This window comes from Myotis lucifugus, unplaced genomic scaffold (genome assembly GCF_000147115.1).
Source record: "Myotis lucifugus unplaced genomic scaffold, Myoluc2.0 scaffold_0, whole genome shotgun sequence".
Lineage (NCBI taxonomy): Eukaryota > Metazoa > Chordata > Mammalia > Chiroptera > Vespertilionidae > Myotis > Myotis lucifugus.
The window spans coordinates 1,525,356-1,540,859 of NW_005871048.1; the positions used below are offsets into that span (position 1 = coordinate 1,525,356).

The window sequence follows — 15,504 nt, forward strand, 5'->3', positions numbered from 1 at the left end:
GCATATCCCAGCAGTCCTCATTCTAGAACTGAGAGAACTCCTAATTCCCTAGGCAGTGCTCTGCCTCTAACCACAAAGCTCATCAGTCAACAAGGCTGACGCAAAGGAAAAAAAAAAAGGAGAGAAAAGGAGATTCCAATCAGCCCCTCATTCAGGGGAAACCACTAAGAGAAAAGCACATGTTCATAGACAACAGAAGAAACCCATACAAAGTACTTGGTCTAATCAGTTTTTTATTCTTAAATTTGAGCAATCACTGATTACTGGACATATGAAGATAATCAGCAGCAAAGAAAAAAAATGAGGTTAACAGATAAAACTGACCTTTTAAATATGTTTCTATTGATTTAATTTTTTAAAAGTTTTTTAGAATATAAAGATGTTTATTTAAATTTCATCACACTATTATAAGCAATTAACAGGAATAGCCATAAATCCAACTTTGTTCTTTTAAAATACATGCCTGATTTTGAGGGCACAGAAAGAAGCCCTGAGGTCTGGCACTTTTTGGCAATATTATTTACATGAAAAGTCATGATGCTGAGATGTATCTGATCTCCCACAAAGAAGATGGAAAATGTTCTCTTTGTTGAGATTTCTTATTGAAGCTATTAATGTTTAAATGTAGGAATTACATCTCTTAGCACCAGAGAAAGTGACATGATATGTTTAAAAAGCCCCAAAGAGGATCATCAGCAAATGCAATAATGGACATGAGGTGCTGCATCTACTGTCTCATCCTGATCTGACCCGGTCTCTGGTCAGAAGGTTTGAACTCCGGGTGTTCAAAAATGAGCAGCAGGTCACCCAGAGGCAGCCAAGCAAAGGCAGAGTCGCTGAGGTAGTCCACTCTCTCAGGGCCTTCTTGGCAGCATCGGCAGCCTGTTACTGTAAAGGCTCCAGCCTACGATGCCAGCGATGACCCAGCAGGTGAGGATCACAGGGAGGAGGGAAGTGATGCGCTTGCTGGCTGTGGCCTCGGACAGGGCTGTGGCTGGGGCTGTGGCAGTGGTTGATGCAGCTTTTGTGCTCAGAACTTCATCCTGGGGACACAACTTGTTTAAGCCACTTCCTACAGTCTCCAGGTGAGGTCCTAACAAGGAGATCAGTCAGAGCTCTGTCACTCGCCAATGTTTTAACAGTCTGCCTTCACCATGCAACACTGTCCAGTTTCCATTCTTTGAGTCAAAGCAGAGAGATATTTGTCCATCCAACGCAAACTCCCAGGATGCGCTGGTGCGTCCACTGGACTCCTGCTTACACAGCATGCTGCCCTGTAGAGAGGGTCGCTGGTTGCAATCCTCTCTGCTTTAATGTCCAGCAGGAGCTTCTTGAGCTCTTCCATCACGTATTTCAGAGCGTCTCTCTGTTGATTCCAGGCCTGTGTGGCATTCATCTCCAGAACACTGATGAGTTTGACCTTCTGGCTACTACAGGTATAATGAAGAAGTGTGTTTCCATTGACTTGGCCTTGAATTTCACACCACGGTTGTCCATTAGGAGTGACTGTGAATTTATAGCCGAGAGAGAGAGAACAGAGTAGAGCAGCCGGTTCCCAAAGCAGAAGCAAGAGCAAGAAGACGGGGCTGAATCCTACAGACCTCTCCATCTCCACCCAAAGCAGGAGTGCGCACACCAGCAGTGAGCCGGCTGCACCCCGCCCCTCCCTGCGCCTGGGCTGTGGGTCCAGATGTCCTCTGGTAGATGAATAAACTGTGGTACATCCAGACAATGGAATGTTACCAGACAATGGAATGTTACTCAGTACTTAAAAAAATAAAAAAGGGCGCTATCAAGCCCTGAAAATTACATGGATGAATCTTAAATGCATATTACTAAGTAAAAGAGGCCAATATGAAAAGGCATACACTGTATGACTCCAACTATATGACATTCTAGAAAAGGCAAAACTATGGGGACAATAAAAAGACCAATGGTTGCCAAGGGTCAGGAAGCGTGCACTGGGGTGGGTGTAGGGCCTGGGGGAGGATGAAGGAGCAGAGCACAGAGAATTTTGGGGTTGTGAAAATATTCTGTATGACATTAGAATGATGGATGAATGTAATTTAATATTTGTCCAAACTCATGCAATGTACAGTATAAAGAGGGAACCTTAAGGTACACTATGAACTTTGGGCAATTATGACATGTCAATGTAAGTTCACCCTTGGTTTAAAAAAAAAAGAAGAGGTACCATTCTGGTAAGCGGTGTTGATAATGGGGGAAGCCTAGCCAGCGGGTATATGGGAAATCTCTGACTACCCTCTCAATTTTTTGATAAACCAAAGCTCCTCTAAAAAAATAGTCTTAAAAATAATATTTCTAGAAAACAGAAAAAGTTATGAAAAGAGACTAAGGAATGGTAGTAAAGCATAAGAATAATAGAAAGAATGAGTCTTATGTACCCCAATTTTATGCATCACACATGCTTAAACCTTGCCAAGTGATATGTTGGGTTTAAAAGTTCCTAATATGTGGTCAAGCATTGGAGCAAATCATCAAATACAACCCTGCTCTAAGGATCTTTAAAAGAATAGAAATTCCTTTTTTGTCCCCAGTGGTTTAAAAGTGGCTCTACTTTCTTGGGTGAACACCACAGAGACTCTATCCTGTATGTGTGTAAGCCTGTCCTTCAAATTTCTACCATTTGGTTTAAAAATCTGGAAATAAACCTTTTTGCCGATATTTTGCTAAATTTACCCTAAAACACCATATCATACTGTTGCTTTGTAAAAAGGGTGTGAAGTGACTGAAGGAAGAGGCAGACCACTCCAGATGGGTAGGTGGCAGATCTACTAAGCAAGGGAACTTCGAATGAGGCTTGTCTTAGGCGACAGCAAGACCAGTACATCTCCACACCCACCTGCCAGAACCTTAAAAATACTATATATGTGGAGGCCTTACCTGGGTTCGGTCCAGACGGTCTCCACACTTTACTCTCTCGGGTTACATCCTTGAGACAGCGTGGGCTATGGGAACTGCGGCGGAATATAAGCTGCAAGGATAGGGAGGAGTTAAGGAGCCTTGGATGGCCCCAGTCCAGCTCAGGGGTCATCTGGTGGTCAGTCCCCTCCAGATTTCCTCCAACACGTACTGCTGCTCCTAAAGCTGCCTTGCTGGCAATTTAGATGGAAAATTCCACCTTTATGTCCCAGGTTTCCATCAGAGCGCATCTCCTTCTGTCAACAGTAAATGGCATCCATGACCTGTTGATTGCACATTCGTGATCCTTCACAGAAATGCAGTTTTGTCCCTCGTGCACATGTCCCGGGTGAAATTATTCCGGACACCTGTTTACTGGCTACTGACGACCTTACATGGGAACACAGTTTGTTTTAGTAACACGGTGGCCCAGGGAGGGAGGCGGGAAAGCGGGGTTTTGGCTCCAGCGTGGCATGTGTGTGTGACAACTTGGACAAGACACCCAACTCCTTAAATCTTTGCTTCCTCAACAGTGAAATGCGAGCATTGACTCAATGCTCTCCCTAATTCAGTCTAAATGCCCTGGGAATATTTTCAACATGAAGGGTGAAACATGATCTTCTTTGGTGTATGTCTGGGTATAACAATATCATTAGCTTTTGCTCTGCCGTGCACATGAAACAAATTCCTAGGCACCGTTACAAAAGAACGTTTGTCCTGCCTCATTGCCGCAGGGAGGCTTCATACTTCAGAAGGGAAGCTGCAAAGTCTTTCTTGCTTCTCAAGCTATCTAGCCTCCTGGCCTTTTCCCCACTAAGACTTGCGAGCCAACACTGTATCTTTTGGAGGAAAAGAGAACATATTACATGAAGGTGAGAATTAGCTTCACTTAAGAACCCCTTTTGAATGCTTTGGTCTATAACTTGGAAACTTTTTTCCCCTTTTCATTCTTCCATTTTAAATTTTAAAAATGTCAACCGATTAGTTTTTTTATTCACAAAAACAATAAAAATATCAAAACAGTGATAGTTTGAGATTATACTCTCAAACTTTAAAATGCCAGGGTAACAAATTCCAGAATGTTGAAGCCTATTTATTTTAACTACTAGGAATACATATGTTCATTTTTTTTAAAAAATCCTCACCCAAGGATATTTTTCCATTGATTTTTAGAGAGAGTGGGAGAGAGAGGGAAAGAGAGAAATATTGATGTGAGAGAAACACATCAATTGGTTGCTTCCTGCATGTGCCCTGACCAGGGCCCGGGCTGGGGAAGAGCCTGCAACCGAGGTACCTGCCCTTGACCGGAATCGAACCCGGGACCCTTTGGTCCACAGGCTGATGCTCTATCCACTGAGCCAAACCAGCCAGGGCATGTGTTCATGCTTGTCCATTTTTTTGTCAGTTGATTTGGTTTAATCCTATATGATAAAAGAGGTAATATGCAAATTGACCGTCACACTGTGGGGGGGGCAGGGCCTGCTGCTCCACTTGCCTGCCGCCAGAGTCCCCTCAGCCCTGCCAGGTCCTCCTGCAACCCCCACTGACTGACAGCTCGCTCAGGCTCCTCCAATGAGCTGCCCATCCCTCTCTTCCTCCCTCCCCCGTAGCCGAAGCCTGACTGTGGTGTCCAACAGATTGGAAGCTGTAACTCATGTCAGTGAGAGTACCCTCCCTTCCTCAGCCGGGGCGCCTGCTCTGCGTGCCTGCTGCCGGAGTCCTCTCAGCCCTGCGGGGGCCTTGGGTCCTCCTGCAACCCCCACTGACGGAGGCTCAGGCAAGCTGCGGATGGTGGCAATCGCTGCCCAGGGCCGGCCTGAGGCGCAGGAAAGCCTCAGATGGCGGCTGCCCAGCTGCCCAGGCTGGCCCGAGGCTCAGTTAACCAGGTCCAGCCGAGGCTTGTGCTTCCAGCAGTGGCAGCAGCAGAGGTGTGTTGGGGGCATCACTTTCCCCTGATTGCTGGGTTGCCTCCTGCCCCTGAAGGCTCCCGGACTGTGAGAGGGGACAGGCCGGGCTAAGGAAACCCCCCCACTCCAGTGCATGAATTTTCATGCACCGGGCCTCTAGTTTTAAATAAAACTCCTCAAGTTTTAGAACCAGACTGAAGTTCACTTTATTTTTCAAAGATTAGACAGAAGATCCAAACATTTCCAATAAAAGCACCTTAACAAAAGTTCAGGTTAGAGACCTAGGGACATTGCACCCTCAACAAGCAGTAACACCATAAACAGCAAACGAGAAAGTGCTTCGACTACGAAGAACATGTTCTTGAATGAGTCACAACTTCTCTAACCCTCATTTTTTTCTCATCTGTCAAATGGGAATATCATTAAATTCTATGCACACAGAGTTGAGGGGATAAAATGTGAACTCAAAACTATTAGAACCGGGTTATACTCTATAGAAATGTCAGGGTTGTAGTGAAAGCATGCAATTAAGAGCTGGGATGAGAATAAGTGACATAGTTTTGCTCCTAATTACAGAGCAAATCATCGATCCATTGATCATCCAGAGTCCTCTGGAAAAGAGGGGCTACGTGGTAATATGTGACTTCTCTATCCACTGTAACATTCTCTGACTGAATAACTGCACGCTGGGTAAACCTATAAGTTAATAAGCCTGTGCGCCTGGTTGAAGTGACTGTCCTGGTCTCACATATCCTGCCAGGGGCAGTACTAATCCAGTGCGTTTTCCACCCCCCATTTCATACCTCCCAAAGGAATCAATGAACACCCATCGAGGGAGGGCCTGCAACATGCCAAACATGCTAAGCTCTGAATTAAAAACATATGGAGTATGTGAAAGTGGCTTATCTCTTCCATTGCTCTCTCTCCAATAGAAACTTTCAAAATAAAAACAAAACTCTTTGAGGAACAAACATCACAAAGTACATTTCAGTGCACCAATATCTGACGAGCTTACAAAAGGAATCGTCAGTGTTTTATTAGCTGGTGCGGCTCTTTTTTTGCCTTTTTTACCTGAAACATAGTTTCAACATGATATGTATGTCTCCATTGCCCTACTTTTTATTTTCCCTTTACAGTTTCTGTGGAGACATACATATCTTATCCAAAAAATGGATAAGAATGAACATATGCCCGAGCCAGTGGTCAGCAAACTGCAGCTCGCGAGCCACACGCGGCTCTTTGGCCCCTTGAGTGTGGCTCTTCCACAAAATACTGACTTCTTTTGCATGGGCCACGAAGTTTCAATCACACTGTACATGCGCGCCCGCATGTGGTATTTTGTGGAAGAGCCACACTCAAGGGGCCAAAGAGCCGCATGTGGCTCGCGAGCCGAAGTTTGCCGACCACTGCCCTAGCCGGTTTGGCTCAGTGGATAGAGCACCAGCCTGCGGGCCAAAGGGTCCCAGGTTCGATTCCGGTCAAGGGCAGGTTGGAGGCTCTTCCCTAGCCCAGGCCCTGGTTAGGGCACATGCAGGAAGCAACCAATTGATTTGTTTCTCTCACATCAATATTTCTCTCTGTCCCTCTCTCTTCCACACACTCTTTCTTGCACAATAATTTAAGTAGTCCATGCAAAACCCACTACTTGAAAGTAATCTCCATTTTATAGCAATTTACAGAAAATATGGCAATATGTTCATATATACATCATTATCTATTCATATGAATTTGCATAAATCCATATTCATGTGTTTAATTTGCTTTAAGAAACTGTAAAGGGAAAATAAAAGTAACATGCATTCAGAGACACATTTTAGTGTCCCTCGATGATTAAGATGGCATTTTTATAGCTACCATATTATGAAAAGACTAAGGAAGGAAGAACAAAAGTCAGAGTGATTTCTCAGAGGGAAGAAATAGTCTGGGGATTTTGATTTCAGGGGAAACCCCTTTGCTGCCCAGAAATATTTTCTGAACTTTTGCAAATATTCATCATCCTTCCTGAATAGCACAAAACCTTCCATCCTCAAAATGCAAAAGTCCCAGGAAGAAGTAAAACACCTACTTCTATTTGTAAGTTGCTATTAGCAGCTAAGAAAGGCAGGTTTGCGAACACAAAGCAGAGAGCCCAGCTCCCACAGGCCCTGGGGCCGGAGGAAGGTAGAAATGAACACTTTCCCAGGTGAGGAGAATCAGGAAGCAGAGATGGGAGAGCACCTTGGTCTACTTCCCATATTAGCTCATGACCATGCTTGAAGCATTACTGTTTAAGCAGATATTAGAATATACCTTAAACTAGCAACAAAGAATCTTCAGGATTTGCATATCTGTTTCGAATCCGTAAACTGAGAATTTTTCATTTTTATGTGTTCATTTTGATGCTGGAAGAAAAATTTGTTTTGCTAATTATAAAGCCAAAAAGTATCCTTTGCAGTGAAACCTCCACTTGGAAGGCATTTTCAGGGAAAAATGTTCCAGTTCCTCAGGGTAGCGTCTGTCAGAGGTTTTGGAAGCCTATTAAGTCTTAAAGATCCTCCCCCTGAGCATGGATGGCTCACGTTTGAGCACCATGACTAAGTAGGAAAACCTACAAAGGAAACAACTTCATGCTGGAGATGACTTAGGCATTTCCAGTCAGCCCGAATCTATTAGCACAAGTAGGCCTTCAAGAAATGCTCAGTATATAATTGTGCAGGGAACTTAGAGAGCCTTTACAGAAATGGGATCTCTCTCTGAGAGCTAAGCTAAAGGGAAATGTTTTCTTGCAGACAAGTTAGCATCCTAAAGCTTTCTGGGCCATCCTTCAAGCCCTAGGGCACTGATTCTCAGTGTTTTCTGATATGCAACCACTGCCATCAGAACCACATGAGATAATTTGATAAAAATACAAATGGTCAAATTTATGCCTTCATAAAGAACACAAATGAGTAGTTTAAGATCCGCTTAGGAACTTATATCAAATAGTACTAGTATATGCTTCTTGTTAGCTAAAAATAGTAGGCATGCTAATTCAAAAAGTAACTTTTACTTATAAATTTACATTTTTATAAACAATAAGTAATAAGTCTTCATTTTTGAAAGCCTGACTCAGTTTTTCTATATTTGAGGCTACTGGGCCTTTAAGCTTCTCAGTTACCAAGTAAACAATATCCCCTCAAAGCTTCGGGGAACTTTAAGGCCTCGATGGGGCCTGGTTAGGGAGACACTGAAGCCCACTGAACAGATGGCAGCTGGGAGGGTAAGTTTGCATCTCACTATCTCCTCTGAAAAGGAAACTGGGTGAGGTAGCTTCTAAGGTTGAATTTACTGGAGAATTCTCTAATTTCTTTTAAGCATTCACAATCTCTCAATGTATCTAGATTTGTTACAATGAACACAAAAGATATATATCTTTCCACAAACAAGAAGAGAAAACCAGGGAAAAACACCTAAGAACCTGTCATTAAAACGGACTCCTAAAGTACTGTTGGAAATACCTCCATGAGAAGAGATCTAGTGTTTTCATTTTCTTCAAACGGTTTCTAGATGATCGGACCCATGTTTAGAAATGAAATCTGAGATGCCACCAGAGTTTAAACTCTACAAAGGCAGGGACTTTCTTTACTTTTCCGAAATGAAGACTCTGTGGAAGATAACTAAGAAAACATAAGAGCTGAGCCGCCGTCTTAAGCCAGGTTGAGCCTTATTACCATAGTGTGCCCCAAGGGGGCGCCAGAGAGCCTCTAGCGCAGGTGTTCTGTGCCAAGCATCGACCTAAGCTCCTGCGGATCTTTCCAGCCCCCTGGGCCAGGGCATTTGAACATGTTATTTCTCTTAGACAAGCTTTCTCTTGATTTATATCCAAAGGTGCCCTATAAATGTTAGCTTTTCTTTTTAACTTCTATGACAGGAAGATAGGAAGCCACTGTAGCATGTGACACAGATAAATTAACCCATTAAACTTGAATAAAATGTGTAACCTGTTGGCCACTATGACCAAAGCATCTTAGTATGAATCTTAAAGTACACTGGATTGCTTGCTCACGCACATGGTTTAGCTTTCCGGCATACCCCACAACACTGAATAAACTGAATTGCTCCGATTGTCTGGGGGTGGGGGGGAGACCCTCATTTTCACATCAATGGGGAACATTTGGCTTATTGGAGATACTTCTGGTTCTTTATGGTAAGCCATGCCATCTGCATAGGGAAAGGCAGTTATTTCATATCTTTATGATTAAAAGCAATGCAACTAGTTCATTAAAAAAAGCTGCTTTAATTTGGGTAGAAGTCAAAGAAAGGGGAGCCAAAGTCCTGATATACCCCATTTAAGATGAATGTCTTTTGTCAGGAGAAGCCCTGCCCAGACGGATTAGGCTTTGAGAAGTATTGACAGGTAACACTGTGCTAATTGTTTTATAAACACTATATGAAGTTCTCTCATAAGTAACAGAAGAGATGTTATCTCCTTTCTCCAGCTGGAGAAACAGGAGTGATTTGATTTATTGCAGGTGATCTCTAAGTCCCCTCAGGCAAGATACCTGGTTTCTTACTGGCCTGTGTTAGGGAGACTGGAGCATAGATTCTGCCCTTCGCCTAGGCCGACGCATCTGAGTTCTGTGAAAACACAGTGAATGTGGTTGCATCCAGGCATCCTAGTTCTTTGGAAAGGCCCCAGATGACTTTGCTGTGTAGACAGACTGAAAACCAGAGAGTAAAGGTCTGCCTGTTTACAAAGAGGGCAGACTGACTCTTAAACCCATCTTCAAAAGTGGCAGTTGAGGAGTTAATTATCATAAGAAATCAAAACATTCAGACCTAGATATAACTGCTTACATAGTTTCCGTAGTAGGCAAAATTCTCCCAGAGCCTTTTAAAATATGAATTATCAAACAACTTTTTAATTTTTAAAAAATTTATCTTTATTGTTGAAAGTATTATAGATGCCTCCCCCCCAACCCCTTCTGACCCCCTCCACCTCCCACCAGCCCCTCCCAGGCCTTCACCACACAATTGTCTGTGTCCATGGGTTATGCATACATGCATATAAGTTCCCCGGTTAATCTTTCCCCACCCTCCCCCCTGAGATTGGTCAGTCTGTTCCATGCTTCTATGTCTCTGGATCTATTTTGTTCATCAGTTTATTTTGCTCATTAGATGCCACATATGAGTGAGACCATGTGGTACCTACCTTTCTCTATCAGACAACTTTATAGTAGAAATATTTATTGGGTGAAGACAAGTTCGTAGAACTACAAAATGAAGGAAACGGAACTAAAGCAGTTAGTTGTTTTCAACCCTGTGGCATATTAGACTCACTTTGGGACAGTTTTTAAAGAGGCTGATGCCAGGATTCACCACAGATCAATTAAATCAGACTCTCCCAGGGCAGGCTGGGATATGGGGACATGTTTGAAACACTGGTGATTTTAATGTGTGACTGTGGTTAAGACCCACTGTCCTAAGGTTTAAAAGGGAGGTTCACCCTGTTACTTGATAATTATTAGGCAATGCTTCCCAAACTTTAACCTGTGTGGGAATCACCCGGGAATGTTGTTAAACTGCAGGGTCTGTCTCGGTAGTACTGGGTGGGGCTTGAGAATCTGCATTTGCCACGGGCATGATGGTGATGATGTGAGGGGCACATTGAGTAGCAAGGCTTCAGGGCCTGGTCCTCGGACTTGGCTGCACCTTGGAATCTCCTGGGTCCATGAGATTCAGATTTCGTTGGTGTGGGGTGTGGTTTTAAAAATTCCCCGAGTGATTGTAATTGGCATCAAAATTTGAGGAGAGAGAGAACTAATAAACCTGAATGAGGAGGAATTAGAAGGATTAGAAGAGTACCATGTGCAGGGGATGAGCTGCATCAACAAACAGGTTTCGTGGCCTACCGACAGTCTCAGAAAGGCCTGGCTTTTTATTTTTTCTAAAAGACTTGGAAGCTAGGCCACCAGTGGGTCTGTGTTCCCTTGTGGTAGCAACGGTAGCAACCAGGTGGCACGAAGTAGGGCCTGCCCCTATGCACTTTCCCATGTGCCAGGCCTACCTGTCCCACGCCATTTACTTGTGTTACCTGTCTCGCCCCGAGAGCAATCACGTTCAAGAGCTCTGGGCTATGCAGTGCCTACTGCACCTTGATCCCAGGTCACTTGGTGCAACTGGCAACACCCCACCAGAGCTGCCTTTCATCAAGAGTGACTGTCCATAAAATGAGTAACTAGCCTCCTCAATAGAATTTGTAGACATTGCCCTGGTACGTGTAGTAAAGAGACATCCTTCCCCACAGCTGACATTCAGGAGTATTAGTGGGGGAGCCCCTACAACAGAGGGTGGCCGTTCCAACTCCCAGCTGCAGGTACTCACCCTCTGTGTGGGAGGAACCAGGAACCACCTGACAAGGTTATGAGACTTATAGACATAGAGCACCTATCAAAGTGCCCGGCTCATAGTAAGTGCCCAGTCTGTGTCGAGCTGCCATCATTGTCCATTTTGTACTTATGCCCTTCACCTGTTCATAGGAGCTGGGACCAGAGCACATTGGGCAGCAATTTTAGACAAGTAGACGCTAACCTCCTTCAAGAGACTGTAACCTTGGAACAAAATTTCCTATCCTATTAAAGCAGCAGCCAGAAATTTCCTATCCTGTTAGAGAAGAAGCCAGGAAATGTTTTGTGTATTAACCCAAACCAACCAACCACCAAACAAACAAATCCTCCCAGAATTAAAATGAAAGGCTCTGGATTTAAAAAGCTCTAAACCATCTGGGGAGAATCTGTCATCCGCATCCCCTAATTGTGTCCAGCACCTCATAACTGTACTAATCACCCCGTGTGCCCTTTGTTTTGTCTCTCACACCACCACTTCCTTCAGAAACAACAACTCTCTCTTCTCTAGACAATCCCCAGTGGGGTGACTCTCACAGCTAAGTAATCAATAAAGCAGTACTGAAAGCATGAGCAAATAAACCCACACATACTCATCCCAGAGGACTCTTGCTAGCTAAGGTTTGCTTGTATTATATTTATGTGTTAAAATACTTCAAGACCGTGGTGCTAGTCTGTTGGAAACAGACAGCTTTTGTTGGATGATGTTACTATAAATAAACCTCTGCACCTGGACTCACAATGTTCCGCATTCCAATTAGCCCACATAGAATTTGTGTACAATCCGAATTTTAACAATAATGATGATAGCATGGTTGATTTCTTCCGGAAATGTGCTTCGCTATTTTGCAAGTTAATGCAGACTAAAATAATTGAGCACAGTGCCTTCCTAAGTATCTTTCATTTATGTCTTTACTAGTTCATTCAATAGAGAAGTTTTTTAAAGGGTAAAGAGGAGATGCTAAATCAATTTTGAGAAGCTTCGACCAACCAAGCTGATCTAAACAATGTACTGTTTAGCAAATTTGTATTCATAGAATTTATTCCAACATCTAAAATGAAAATCTATACAATGCATTTCAAAAGACAAAGCAATGAGCTCTCCCTCATTTGTTCTTGAAAACTCACCTATCTCAAACAATGCAGTCAATCTAAAATATCTCTAAGTAATCTAGACATTCCATAAAGATAATTTTTAAAATGCTCACAACCCCCTTATGCCTTATTTAATCATTGGGTTTTTTATGGTTATCAAAGAAAAAGAAAGTGAGGTAATCGCTATGCATTCATAATTGCGTTTGCATTTTCTAAGATATATTTCTCTTTAATTTATATAGGGCATCCTTGATCAAACAATTACAATGATTCATTTTCTCTTCAATAGAATCCATTTAGCACTTGAGGGCCATCAGTCACACTGTATTTGTGTTGCTTGGTTATGTGAAAATTCTGAGGCTCAATTTTTAGCCATAGGCAACCTGTAAATCTTATTTTAAATTATGGTTTTCAGAAAGGTGTAACATGTAGTATCTAGAAGAGGAAGGAGTAGATAATTTTTGTCATCTCATCCAACTTCATTTCCTGTAAGAACCTAGAGATCTCTCAGAAAGGCTTCCGGGCTGCTGCCGAGAGAGCTGGGACAAGAACCAGAGCCCTGCACTGCCCTTCTCACTGCAGGAACTGCGTCTGTCTGTCAGGAGGTGCAGTACCCCCTTGAGTTTCTTGCACTCCTACATGTCTTGCTGGGTGTGCCATGTCTTCAAGGCCCTGAACACTTCCACCCAGACCATTTCTCAGTGTTAGTTATGCAGCTGGTAACCTTGAGAAATGAAATTTGTCCCAATTATCAAAGTTATTAAGAACGGAGCCAGGTCTGTTGTTTCAATGCTTTCAATTACACAATCCATCACATAGCCACTGAGAGGAAGGGAAAGGGAGAGGGGAGAGAGAGAAACATTGGTAAGAACCATTGATTGGCTATCTCCTGCACACCCCTACTGGGGATCGAGCCTGCACATTAGGAAGGTGCCCAGATCAGGAATTGAACCTGTGACCTTTTGGTGCATGGGACAACGCTCAACCAACTGAGCCACATCAGCCATTTTTTTTTAATGGCCCCAACCATTTAAATTTCTTTTTTTTTACAAGAAATCTATGTTTACATGTGCATGTGGTACACACATACGAGTGTTATATATAAACATGCTGTCTACCTGCAGGAATGAATTGCTGAAATCCAATATTGACTTCCTGGGATGTAGCGTATTTAAATTTTGCCAAATTGTCCAAAAGAATAAAGCACTTACTTATTGTCATACAAACAATACAACAAAAGGCACCAACATATGGGTAGTGGCTAACAACTTACACCCACGTTCATCATTCGTGTTTCATGTTGTCTTTTTAGGGTCTTAATTTCTTGGGGGGGAAAATCCACATTTCCAACAATTTATAAATCATCACATTTTTACCTGGGGCTGCCAAACAGTCCATTTTGAAAGCATTTTCCAGAAGCCCAGTTCAGAGCTGCATGTATTCAATATAGGTTAACAATGAGTACTTGCGTATTAACTATAGGTTCTAAGACACATCACCTTTCATTTCTTGCATTTACTGTCTGAAGGGGAGGGACAATTTAACAAGGAAGCAGCTGCAAGAACAATGAACAAATCCAAAGCCAAGTGACTTTTAGAGTTGAGAAGTAAAATACACTGTGCAGCTAACAATTATATTAAGAAATGACAGGTGTGTTCCAAGTTGACTATTTTCTGCAACGAAAAACACAAAAAGCTAACCTTACAGTAAAAAAAGCTCTACTAACAATGGACTACAGGATATATTTCCCCTGCCTACCCCACTTTCCTGGAAACAAATTAATAGGAGCTAATTGGGATTTAAAATAGGTTTACTAGTATTTTACTCTCTTGATGGCATCCCACTTCTCTCTTTCCCCCTTTTCTTCATATAAACATGACTGCAAATTAAAAAAGTACAACCCCAAAGAGCAAGTACATTAGTTTCCTATTGCTCTGTTGTAACAAGGATAAACTTCGTGGCTTAAAACAAGAGAAATGCATTCGCTCACGGTTCTGGAGGTCACAGGTCCAGGCACAGCATGGCCTTCTCTGTTCAGGGTCCCCCAAGGCAGGAAAACAAGGAGTCAGCCGCACTGCGTTCTTACCTGGGGCTCCGAGGGAATCTGCTTCCAAACTCACTCAGGTTGGTTGTTGAATTTTCCTTGTGATTGTGCAACCGGGTCCCTGTTTCATTGCTGGCCGCCCCATCCTCAGCCCTGGACGCCCCTCAGCCATGGTGAGGCCTCCTCCCTGGACGCCCTCCCACATCCTGAATCCCATTTGCCCGGAGGAGCCCAGTCCCTTCTAAGAGCTCACCTGATTGGCTCAAAACCACAAAGGCTCTTACCTCATCTACAGGTGAATTGATTTGAGATCTTGATTCCCTGAGCAAACCCCCTACAGCTGCACCGAGGTTAGCGCTAACTGGGAGAAGGTGTGCGTTCACCACAGTGGGAACCTTGACGGCCATTTCAGAATTCTGTTTCCAAAAGCACGCAAATCAGGATTATAATCTCCCAACAGCAATTCATAGGCTATTTTAATGGACCACCATTTTGGATTTGTCTCTCTTCTAAAAATAAACTCCCTTGGTAAGAGGTCTGCAGTTCAGGCTTAATAGATAACAGCAACATGGAAATAATAATTCTAAAAGCCAATTGCAATTATTTTAAAAATCTATTTCAATCACACCTAAGTAATTGATATATCTCATGGTAGCTTGGTGATTATTAAGTTCTTTTTAACCAAGGTTAAACAGTGACAATAATGCTCAATGAAGTAGAAGAGGCATTAACGATGTGGGAATACTGATATATAGTTATTTGACAATGAAAATGATAATTTTCGTATTATCAGCCATTCTCCTGAATTAGTTAGAAAACCATCTGAAAAGAAGTTAAGACTAGATTGAAGATTGTGGCACAGGTAAAGCCATCGGCACTAGGAATATCCCATCAGCTTTGCTAATGTAAAACAGAGGACTGTTTTATAGATTGTAAAAAGTATCCTTTTTATTGCCCCACCCCCACCCCCTTTCCGCTACTGAAAGTGCAGGTCCATGTGTTAAGTAACCTGGTTCTCCTCAAACTGCCTTTAACCACCTGTGCAATTTCAGAAACGGAGCTTCTCTGGGCCTCACTAGCCGAATCTGTGAAATAAAACCATGTTAGAATTTTACAGCTGCAATGGACCTTTGAAATCATGATCTTTGAAGTTCTACCCAGCTCTAAAGTCATC

General features: G+C 42.9%; 1 pseudogene; it reads right to left on the reverse strand.

Annotated features, from left to right (window-relative positions):
• Nucleotides 1-403: 403 nt before the first annotated feature.
• Nucleotides 404-4,105, reverse strand: LOC102437630 (annotated as a pseudogene).
• Nucleotides 4,106-15,504: the final 11,399 nt, after the last annotated feature.